Genomic DNA, 12065 nt, shown 5'->3' on the forward strand with positions numbered 1-12065 from the left:
TGTATACAGATAGCAATTCCATGCTTAATATGAACAAATAAGGAGATAGAGGATCCCCTTGTCTGATACCCCTCGTGGGTTCGAAGAAATTTGTTTGTGCACCATTTACCAAGACTGCTATCTTGCTTATGGAGATGCAGTTCATGATTAGGGTGGTGATTTTTGGTGGGAACTTAAAGAAGGTTAAGGCCTTGTAGACAAAAGACCATTCTAACCTATCAAAGGCTTTTTCGAGGTTAATTTTGATTATCAATTGCCCATTCACCCCTTTCCTTTTTTAAAGATGGTTGTTTACAACTTCTTGTATAATAATAGCATTATCACATGCTCGCTTCCCCTTTAAGAAGCTAGCTTGGCATGGGCTGATAAGATCAGTTAGAAAAAGCTTGATGCAGTTAATAATTATTTTGGTGATTATTTTGTAAGTGGTGTTGCAGAGTCCTATTGGTCGGAAATTATTGAGGTTATTTGCATGCTTAAATTTAGGGATGAGGCATAATAAGGTGTGATTTATTTCCTCAAAAATTCTGGATCTGGCAAATATTTCTTTACAAAGCCGGATAATCGAGGGACCCACAATATTCCAATATCGTTGGTAGAAAATAGGGTGCATGCCATCAGGACCCGGGCCTTGTATGGCTTAAAAGAATATACAACCAAAATAATTTCTTGGGTGTCCAATAGCCTATCCAGTGGGGAGAGGTCAATATTGGCAAAATTTGTGTGATCATTTTTAACCGTATTCCACTCTGATAGAGTATTGTTGGTTGTGAATATATTTTGGAAATATTGGTGAGTGTGCTCAATGATTTTCTGACGTTCCATTATCCAATTCCCCGTGTTATCTTTAAAGAAAAAAATACTGTTATGCCTATAACTATTAAGGACATAAATGTAAAAAATTGGTATTGGCATCACCCTCATTTAGCCAATTAAGACGAGATCTAATCTTCCAATGATCTTCCTCTAGGCGTAGAGTATTATTATAATCAGTGATTAGAGTTTGTTCCAAGTTTCTAAGGAATGTGCGAGTAGCATAACTTGATGAGTTTTGGACCCCCCTAATTATGGCTAGTATCCTTTTCTTATTTTCGAAAATATTTCCAAAATTTTGGGTACTCTTTCTTTAATGTTAGTCTGAAAACATCTTTGTGCCTCACTGAAATTCCTATTACCCCAACTTTGTTCAACCACTTTACTAAATTCTGGGTGGCTTAGCCAATATTTTTCGAGTCTAAAGAATTTTGTAGAATTAGTCGAGATTGGATTTGTTAGCCTGATTAATAGTGGATTATGGTCGGAGTAGGTTGTTGGGAGGTGAGTTACCATTACTGAGGGGTACAACTCCAGCCAGGTTTCATTAGCAAGGTATCGATCTAGTCTTTCTAATATAAGACCATGCGTCCTATTTCTATGGTTAGACCACGTGTAACGACAACCTTTGAATCCTAGATCAATTAAGTTACAGTAATTAATACACGACCAAAATCTAGAGGTCCTGTTCCTACTAATGTTCCTGCCTCCTATTTCTCATCTTGAGTCAAGACATCATTAAAGTTGCCACCTATGAGCCAAGGGCTTTTGTAGTTATCAAACATAGACCTAAGATTTTTCCACAGAGTTATCCTATTAGCAACATAATTACTAGCATATATTGCACTAAAAAGCCAAGAGTTATGATTTGGTAATACCTGGACTAGGGCATGCAGTTCTTGATCAGTCTGCCTAACACGTTCTACTGCTACCATGGTGTCTATCCACATAATAACCATGCCACCAGCTCTGCCAACCTCCGGAATCTTAATTAGATCTAAGAAGTTGAAGTCTGCCCCAAGAAGTGCATAATTCTCCATTTTTGTTTCCAATAGTGCAACCATGCATGGGTTGTGATTGTTAATCAGCTCCCTAAAGTTATGTCTAAAGTCAGCATTATTAGCTCCTCTAACGTTCCATATGATTATGCTAGTAGGTGTATTCATGATTGAGGAATAATTTTGGAAGGAGCTGTGTTAGGATTAGTTCCCCTTATTAATGGGCTGTCTCTCAAAGTGGGATTCACTAGGACAACATACTTTGTTGTTGCTGTGTTGATCGATGGTGTTATTTCGATTGAGCATCTTTGGAGTGCTATTAGGCAACAGAGTATGTATTTCTTGTCCACCCTCTCTGGGAATAACATAAGGGCTATATCTATTATTGTTGAGATTTCTGTGAAGGAGCTTCTTCCCGGAGGGTGGGGAATCACCACCTCTTCTGCTTCTTGCACTTCCTGTTCTAGATTTGCTCCTTGTTCCATCGGAGGGCCCATATGAGTGTGGTGTTGGGCTTGCTAGGGTATCTAAGGGAAAAATAGTGGATTCATCTCTGTTATCTCCTATGATGGGAAGAATGGGAGTCCGAACATTTATTTCATGTTCAATAGAGGGTTGAAGTGTTGTGGTAGATTCCAGTGGTTGTGCATGGTATGGTAGAAAGCATGAGCTACTGCTGGAGCTAGTCGATCGAGAATGTTGGCCATCCACATATGGTTCATATAGTTTTCCATGACCATTCTCATCCCTTCTGCCAACACCTGGGCTAGGAAGTTTGGTTTTAGATTATCACCATGACTTCCTGCCCTTCTATTATCATTGAGGAGAAGAGAGCTTGACCCTGTAGCCCCTGCTCGATCCATGAAGTTGGTTGGTGGTCGAGGTATTGTGGCTGAGTTGCATATACTAGGTTTGGAATTTGCATGGGGTTGTTTGGGTTGTTGAGGTTCATCGTGGGAGGTTGGAAGAAGTTTCTAGGCACCTTGTGTGTTAGTAGTGTCAACCGAGTTCTTTTGTTTAGGGGTAGTAGTAAGTTTGCCATTTTGTTGTGGAGTGTTATCTTTTAAGATGTAGGGGGAACGCTGAAAAGGTGGTGAAAATGGTTGTGTATCTTTTGTGGAAGATTGAACTTGTGTGTGATTGAGTGAATTAGGCGTGTGGGAGTATATAGGATCCGTTTGGTTAGTAGTGTCCATAGGTGTGTCCATTTGGACAGCCTCTGATGACAAGTGTATGCCCGTGTGTTGGGTTATAGCTAACTTGTCGCTTGTGGATTGATTTTTGATTGCATGCAGGTTATGATTTTTGGCTATGTTTGGGCTGTCAGTAGCATTATGATTTGGCTTCAACTTGGGTTGCAAGTGTTCAACATTTTCATTGGTGTTAGCCACATTTGTCACACGTGTCGCTTGGACAGTGGATGTGCTCATTGTTTGTATCGAAGAGGTTTTGTGTGTGGGAGAGAAAAAGTTGTGCAGTTGCAGAGGAATGTTTGTGAGAATATCCATCTCTTCGCATTCCTTTGATTCCTGAAGAATATCAAATTTATTATGGTAGAGTTATGATTGATTATTATTATTATTGATGTCCAACTTTCTTCTTAACCCATTATTTGTAGGAGTCATGGTTGGTTGGTTTTTGTTTGTGTTTATTAGATTGGGACTGGGGTATTATGTATGATCAATATCCTTAGATCTATAAGAAAGCTTTTGAGTATGGAGGTACTTACCCGTGGCCGCTTCAAATATTTTTACATTAATACCTGAGGTTGCACTTTGGGAGTTTTTGTGCTGTATTACTAGTTGTTCCTGGCTGTTCCTCGTTGTTCTTGTCTGTGCTATCCTTCTCTTTTGGAAAGCCACCGTTTGCCAATGCATGGTCGATGGGGTTGGTGATGGTGGTCATCACTTGTTGCTCTACGTCATAAGGTGTGGATGAAGCTTTGGTGTAAGAGCAGTGCTGGGTGGTGTGGCCTAGTCTCCCACATGCTTTGCAGAGGATGCATGTGTTCTCCTTCATATATGATGTGCTGCTTGTATTTGCCTATGAGGATGCAAGATTGGACTGGTTCATCAAGGGGCATCTCAACACATAGGCGTACGTATCGTCCTCGAAGTGTTGCACTTGTACAGGCATCAAAGCTTTCTAATGGTGTTGCCTATATTCTTTAATATAACCGCATCATAAAATTCGGTGGGCAGCTAGGGAAGATGTATCCAAATAGCTGATCTTTCCTGTGTTACCTTGCTTGCAATGAAGTTTGGTTCCCATTTCTTTATGGAGAGGAAGAATTCGTTGACGAACCAAGGGCCATTTTGCAGCGCGTTGACCATGTTTTCCTCTTTGTTAAGTTTGATAATGAAATAGTTTGATCCAAGATCTATGAGAGGGAAGTTCTCCGATGGTTTCCACATTTCTTGTATTTTCTTTTTTAGATATTGATGTTGTATGCGTTTACCCAGTAGTTTAATAATCAGAGTGTATTTTCATGGTTGATACATTCTATTTTTATCTTCATCTGATAGATGAATTGTCCTTATACCTTGGTGTAATTCTTGTGAGGTTATTTCCATGGACTCCTCTATTTTGTTGTGCTCTTCCTTTGCAGGGTCGCTTTCCACCAGATCAATATGCATCATAAATCCTGATGATAATAATTTTTCTTTTAAGGATGATTGATGATTCATAGTTGTAGTAGTGTTTGTTGTAGTGATATCTGGAGGTTTGAGAGGGATATGTTGAAGTTCCTTGTTAGCTTCTTGTTTTTCCATGGCAGTTGGGGTTATTGGACGAGGGGTTAGAGAGAAGGACAGGTCTACATACTACTTAAAAATGTGCTCGCTCGACCCCCCAATCTCTTAATAACTATTAATTTAAGTATTACTGTACATACTAAAAATTGTTTATATTGTTAGTGAATTTTAACACGTATGTGATAGTATATTAGTTACTTATTTTTATCAAATTATAAATTAATAAATTAATAAATTTATAATTTGATAAAAATAAGTAACTAATATACTATCACATACGTGTTAAAATTCACTAACAATATAAACAATTTTTAGTATGTACAGTAATACTTAAATTAATAGTTATTAAGAGATTTACTTGTAATTATTTAATAAATGATATGATTGGGAAAATATATATTGCATCATGAATATATAGAACTTAAATTCTATTGATAATCCACCTATATGAGATGTTTACGTTAAATCAATAGATGCATGATATGTGTCTATACATAAACTTTTTATCTATTTATTATTAATTACTACTCCATATATTCTCCTATCTCTAGAACATAATATGTAGCCTTATAAATTAATATGATTTGATGTAAACATCGAATATTAAGAAATAAAAGATTATCAGTCTACTGATACATAGCATTTCTTTTTATGAGTCATTGAGTAGCTAGATTTACTTTAAAATCACCTCAAGGATATCAATAGAAATGTATATTCTCAACCAATTAATTGAGACGATAATTCATTTTGACCAACGGAAAAGCCCGAACAGCCCCCTCTTTGACAATCACCTATAATCAACAACAAAATAACAACAAATCCAATATAAGTCTGCATAATAGGGTTTGGGGAGGATAGTGAATAAGGAGATCTTACCACTGCCTTATGAAGTTAGAAAGATTGTTTCCGATAGACATCCAACTCAAAGTGATACGGAGACAGAATTATCGAAGCAAATGAACCAACAAAAACAATCACCCAAGTCACACACTAATTAGATCAACCAACCTCAACACCATCACACATTACTCTAGGAACCATATATAACTAGCAATATTATATACTCAATCAATCAATTGCTTCATAATCTCAAACTAGCTAGTTGAGTTTGAATATATTTGTTCCGCTCTGTTAACCAACAGATTTCCTTTCAATGCATGATCGAAGTGATAACATTATGATTTTTCGTATGAAAAGAAAAATATCATGTAAGATAGCAGAAAAGGGAAAAAAGAATCAAACGTGTTAGTTAACGCATATACAATGAAGTTGGAAATTGATAACACTACATAACATTTATATCCACCTGATAAAATCAGTGTTACAATCTCTCCTCACAAAGAATTCTTTCCCGATAGAATTAGGGTTTAGGCCTAATCGATGCCAAAACTGAGAAAATTCCTTTAAATTCCTTAATCTCTCCATGCATGCAAGATAAAAACGTCGTCATGTTCATGCCTCGTTTTTCTTTTCTCTATTACAGGAGACAGTGAGAATTGAACTCCGATTATACTTGAAAATGCATGGCACTGTTTGTAACATCCTTGAATTGTGATTCATCCACAACACGTACAGCTCTAGTCCTTTCATCCTTTGTCCTTCGTATGTATATTACAAGTCCTTTGAAACCTTCGACCAAATGATGCAAGATAAGTACAACAAGAACAATGGCGGCGAAGAGAGATAAAATGAGCAATATCCAGTAGAAAATAAAGGTCGTCATGACCATCCATTTTGAAACCATGACGATGTTGTTGAAGAATCAATTGAAGGAGAATATATAGAAGATGGAAATTAAAAGGATAGAAGATGAGGTTTTAGAAAGAAATTTTTGTTTTGTTACATTTCCTAATAATTTCGGAGGTTGTATTCAAAGACCTTATGAATAGGTCGAGTTGTTTTATCTTGTAATTGTCAAGACAACGGAAAAATAGACATAAAAACCGCCATCTAGTTAAATTCACAGGACGTTCATTAACTAAGTAGTAATTATGTTTGCAAAATAAGTACGTATATTTCAAATTAAACAATGTATCCTAGCACATTCAATTAATTAGTTTCGTGGATTATCATTTAATTTATTGAATATGGTCAATTTTTTGGCTTCTTTCCTTTCATGTACTCATTCTTTTAGAGGAAAAGGGTCCCATTTTCTTGAAAAATACACTGTTTCTTTTCCCAAAAGTGAATTTTCCAGAGAAATGCAAAGCCTGACATAAAGACGATACGTAATAAAAAACAAAATGAAAGAAGAATATCTGTTGTTTTGTTCCTATAGAAATAAACAATGCATGACATTGCCACAAAAAAAGAGAGGTGAAATCAGAACTATTACGAGTCCATCCATTTCATTTATCCTTTTGTTTTGCGAAATTCTATTGTCACCATTATTATGTAAATTGGATAGTCCAATTTTTCCAAAAAACTAATGTCATAAATAGTCACTCAACTTTTGCTTTGTACCAATAAATTATTATATGTAACGAGAAAATCACCTAACTTTTAGTCTAAGAATCACAAAAAATCACTAAATAATTTTTTTGTAATGAAAAAGTCAATCACTTTACCTAGGTAGTCCGCTATCCGACCGAGGATTTTTTTAATATATTTTTTTAAAAAGCTCTAAAATACAGCTCCTTCATTTTACACTGGGTCACTTCATGCATCTCTTGTGAATTCAGAGATGACATTGCTGGTGCACTTTTATTTTTACAAATCTTAAATTTTGGCTTATATAAAGCTCAGCATTTAGATCTATGCAGACGCCAATTATGTAGCTTTGATTTTATATCGTGGGTTATTAATCTAGAAATAAATGAAAAGTTCTGCATGCTTTATTGGATTGATTTTCTATACAAATTACGTTGTGCACTATTAGTAGTATTTCTTTTCTTCTAAAAAGCTTGCTAGAAATTAAGCGAGGAAATGAAACTCCGCCACAACATCTGACGCAATATGCGAAGAAATACTAAAAGGCAAAAGCGCATATCATTCTAAATGAGGCTCTTGACTAAAAATCAAATTGGCTATACCATCAACTACAAAATTAGTCTTCCAGTAGATATGAAGAATAAAGATCACCTAATTCCTAGCCAAAAAATACGTAGGCGGTTGATAATATTTCCATTCCGATGAGGCATAGACCCTCGGTATATTTTCCGCTTTGTATCAAAATGCTCTCTACTCCCACTCCCAATAACAATTCTTCTCAGCTGCACCATAACTAACAGTAACTCCACCCACTCAACCGAATAACCATGGATCCTTGTACCACAACTACAATCCCCCAATAATCGAAACCCCAAATTACCACCACCATGCAGATTGATCATCCCTCCTCACCAACTACCACTACAAAAACCTCCTTTTTGGAAAATTTAATCACAAATACTCAACTATCCCCTGTCCTCAGTAACCCAAATCCCCAACTCACTATGATGGATGAAACTAACCCCTCCATAGACTCAGATAGTTGTATCCCCTTAACAACTGAAGATAAATCCCGCCTTCATTTTCCATGGCAATTCTCGGTCATCGTCCTTGGTTCATACTAAATCATTTCCTCTCAGTTCGTGGATGGGAGCCCAAATTCCTCGCCTCCACTGCAAACCTCACATACTCTGCAATTTGGGTTCACCTCCCGAGTTACCCATTGAATTCTATGACCTTGACATCCTCCACAAAATGAGTAACAAAATAGGCAAGCTGTTGAAAATCGATACCTGTACCTCTAGGACAATGTGAGGTCAATACGCCAAAATATGCGTTGAGGTGCCGTTGGAGAAACCCCTCAGAACACATCCCTATATAGGTACTCATAGACAGGTTATTCTCTATGAAGGTATTCACTTTCTTTATACTGCCTGTGGAAAGTTAGGGCATTTAATAAGAAATTTCCCAACAAACACCACTTTGGCTAACACGCCCCCACCCTTACACTCAATCCAAATTCCACAACAGCAACCACAGAATTAAATGAATGGCAAACGGTACATTTTCCCACCACAAAACATAGGGGTCCACAACCAACATTCTCTGAAGATGGCCTACCACCGACTACTTCCAGAAAACTCCCACATGCGCCACGAGTAGGTACATCTTCTACTCTCCCACCCCCAGTTAATACACCCCCTAATAAATATGGTAAACAAGCTATTAATGCTAATTACGATAAGGAAGACCTACCTCTCTACACACACTCTATTCAATTTGCAAAACTTCACTTAGATGAATCAAATCCTCCATTGGACTCATCACCCAAGCCCATAACGTAGGCAGCCCAGTCGCCCAAATAATAGCCCAAACACAATCTAGCCCACCACAAACAAATCCCAATAGTAATAGGAATTTTTACACCCTATAGAAAACCTTAGTACCTTATTTATTTTAAATAAATACCATTTTAAAATATTACATCCTATAGATACCTTTTATACTTTATAGCCAAATATCTAATTATAGTTACATCCTACATTTAAGGCACCATATATGCTAAATAATATTTTTCTCTCTCCTTTTTAGTCTTTTCTCTCACATAATCACAGTAAAATTGACTAACCACGTTCTCTCTCTTTTTGCATACACTTTACTCTTTCTCCCTCAACCCACGATTCATACCTCTCCTCCCACCCAAATTCTCTAGTTCTCCTCCATTATCACTCCATTACAATCGCCTAGGGTAAGTTTAATTCATTGATTTTGATAGACGAAGAGCAATTGGTTCAACTGTAGCGGCTCGATTCTGCTTGGCAGTGGTCGTTGAAGTAGGGTTCACAGCTTTTGCGTAATTCATGGCTTCGTTTGTGGGATTTGAGGGCTGGGGATTGTTTGTAGTTGTTGTAGGAGGTTGGGCAGATGTGTTAAGGGGCTGACCAGCCGGAATTAATAGCTGACTACCGGGCGGCGAAGCCATCAGGCTGCTTCTCTCTCTAGATCGCCCAAATCGCCTATTTGTATTCAGTTGTATTCGAATGTATATTTCCGCTGTATTCACATGTATTCAGCCGCATTAATTTATATATTTTAGATGTATTAAAAAGTTATGCGTATTCTCTTGTATTCAGTTTTAATCAGTTGTATTTAACTATTTTATTCAACAGAAGTTAGTTGTATTTTGTTGCATTCAAGAGTTTTATTCAGCTGTATTCAGTTGTATTTTGTTGTATTCAAGTGTTTTATTCAGATGAATTAAGTTGTATTTTGTTGTATTCAACTGTATACAGTTCTACTCAACTGTATTATTCATATGTATTTCTCTTTATTCAGCTATAATCTTTATTATGTATCTTTCAAATACAGATTAATGAGGGGTCGTTTTAGTTCGTTGAGTTAAATTAGGAGAATATCATGTGATTTGATTTCCTTAGTTCGTAGAGTTAAATTAGGAGAATATCATGTGATTTGATTTCCTTAGTTCGTGGAGTTAAATTAGGAGAATATCATGTGATTTGATTTCCTTCCGTTTTTAACCAGTTTAACCTTCTGTATTTAACATTAATGTCGCTTGAATACAACTAAATACATGTCAAACTTAGCTGGAATTCCAGTTTTTACGCCTATTTTTTTGGTTGTATTAATGAATACAACAGCTTAAATACATAAAATACATTGTATAAAAACATAAAAGGTATCTATAACACGTAATATAGCAAAGGGTATCTATAAATGGCTAATTAGACTTAAAAGATGGTGCTTTATGAAAAATTCCCAATTTAAATTGCCCGTTTATTATAAAAATATTGCATAAACCTCTCATGTGGTTTCAAATATCAGATATCACTAATTCATACACTAATGTAGCCACATCATCTGCCCTACCCACTATACCTAGTCCCACGATCACCCACCAAATCTCAACATATATTCAGAAATCCAAGGCACATCATTGCTCTGATGATATAATTCCACACGAAAATAATCCCCCCAATTCCACTAATCTAATTCTTGATAACCACACTCCTGATTCATTACATAAACCAATATCACCTCACTCTTTACCCCAACAATCAAAACCTTGTTCACCGCCCTTTTTCACCACCCCTCATTCCCACAAAACACTACCGCTTCACAACAGTCATTACTGACCACCCCCCAAACTCACGTACTACTACTCCTCACCATATTAACCATGCACAGAGAATCAACCAACACTACTACAAAGATCAACAACTCCACCGAGTCCAAACACGCCCCTTACCTCGTTACCATCACCTCCAGTTTCAAGCATCAACCATGAATACCAACACTCACATCTTCACAACTCAAACAAATCATGCAATGGTGGATCCAAAGTCATGGTTGGAGGTGGGCCTCCAGAATCACGATGTAATCTTTACCATGGTGGTGAACAATCTGGAAGTTACGATTCTTCTCACAAAACTAACGGATTTAGCACAAATCATAACAGAGGGGATCTGTCTAGCGACGAATATTTATGGCCGGTACCATTGGTCTATGATGCAAACCCTATTACTAGTACCATACCAAACAATAACAAATCCAACCCTATACTGGGATCCCACCTATCTCTATCCCCACCGTCTCCAGCTCCTCTTCTATCCACCATTGACGCCTTTTCCAACGACCCCATGGATCCAACCATACACCCTTCCACCACTGATCACTCCACCACTCTCCCCACCACACTCACCACCCCCTCCCAATCCAGTAGAACCAAACATAGAATTCCAACAGGAAATAGCAAAGGTGATGGAGCACTACTGGAACACACGACCAGAACCTCTCTGGCTTGCAGGAATCAAGGTATTTGTGGTCAAGGAGGAATACGCAAAAAAGTTTCATCTAAACTGTCCCCCAAATCTCCACATATTCTCCCTACGAATACGGCCAACCGCAAATCGGGCGGTGGGCAAAATATGCAGTAGTCGTGATTCCCTCACTCCATGCATAGAGTGAGGCCACCACTGGGCAAAACCAAGCACTACAAGAAACACCCATGACAGAAACAAATAATAGTCAAGTGAACTTTATTGTATGGAATTGTTGGGGGGCCCAATCCCAAGAATTTCGTAGGAATTTCCGATCTCTACTAGACTACCATAGTCCATCTGTAAAGGAGGTGTCCACGAAGGTAGTGCCTTAGCTCACATGTGCTCTTAACTTAACTATAGTTAGATCAATGTAATCGTAGTTAGTCCATTAGTTTAATACATGTATAGCTGTACATGAGTTGGCAGTAGTTAGTTGGTCACTGTAGGAAGCAGTTATATACGCTGTACATTATTCATTTTAGATATATCGAAGAAGAAAATTTCCTCCTCTGCTCTTCTTCTCACAAGTTGCTTCTTCTTTTCTCTGAATTCAATCACACTATCAGTTTAATCATGAGAATTTAACATGGTATCAGAGCCGTTGATTGGGTAATTCTAAGGAGTTTTCGAGCAATTAAGGAAAATTCGAAGGAACTCACTCATTTCTGCATTCGTTAGAACCCTAATTTTCTACAATTGCAGTTTTTCAGCATCTTGATTTGACCTAATTC

The sequence above is a fragment of the Nicotiana tabacum genome, chromosome 20 (genome assembly GCF_000715075.1).
Source record: "Nicotiana tabacum cultivar K326 chromosome 20, ASM71507v2, whole genome shotgun sequence".
Lineage (NCBI taxonomy): Eukaryota > Viridiplantae > Streptophyta > Magnoliopsida > Solanales > Solanaceae > Nicotiana > Nicotiana tabacum.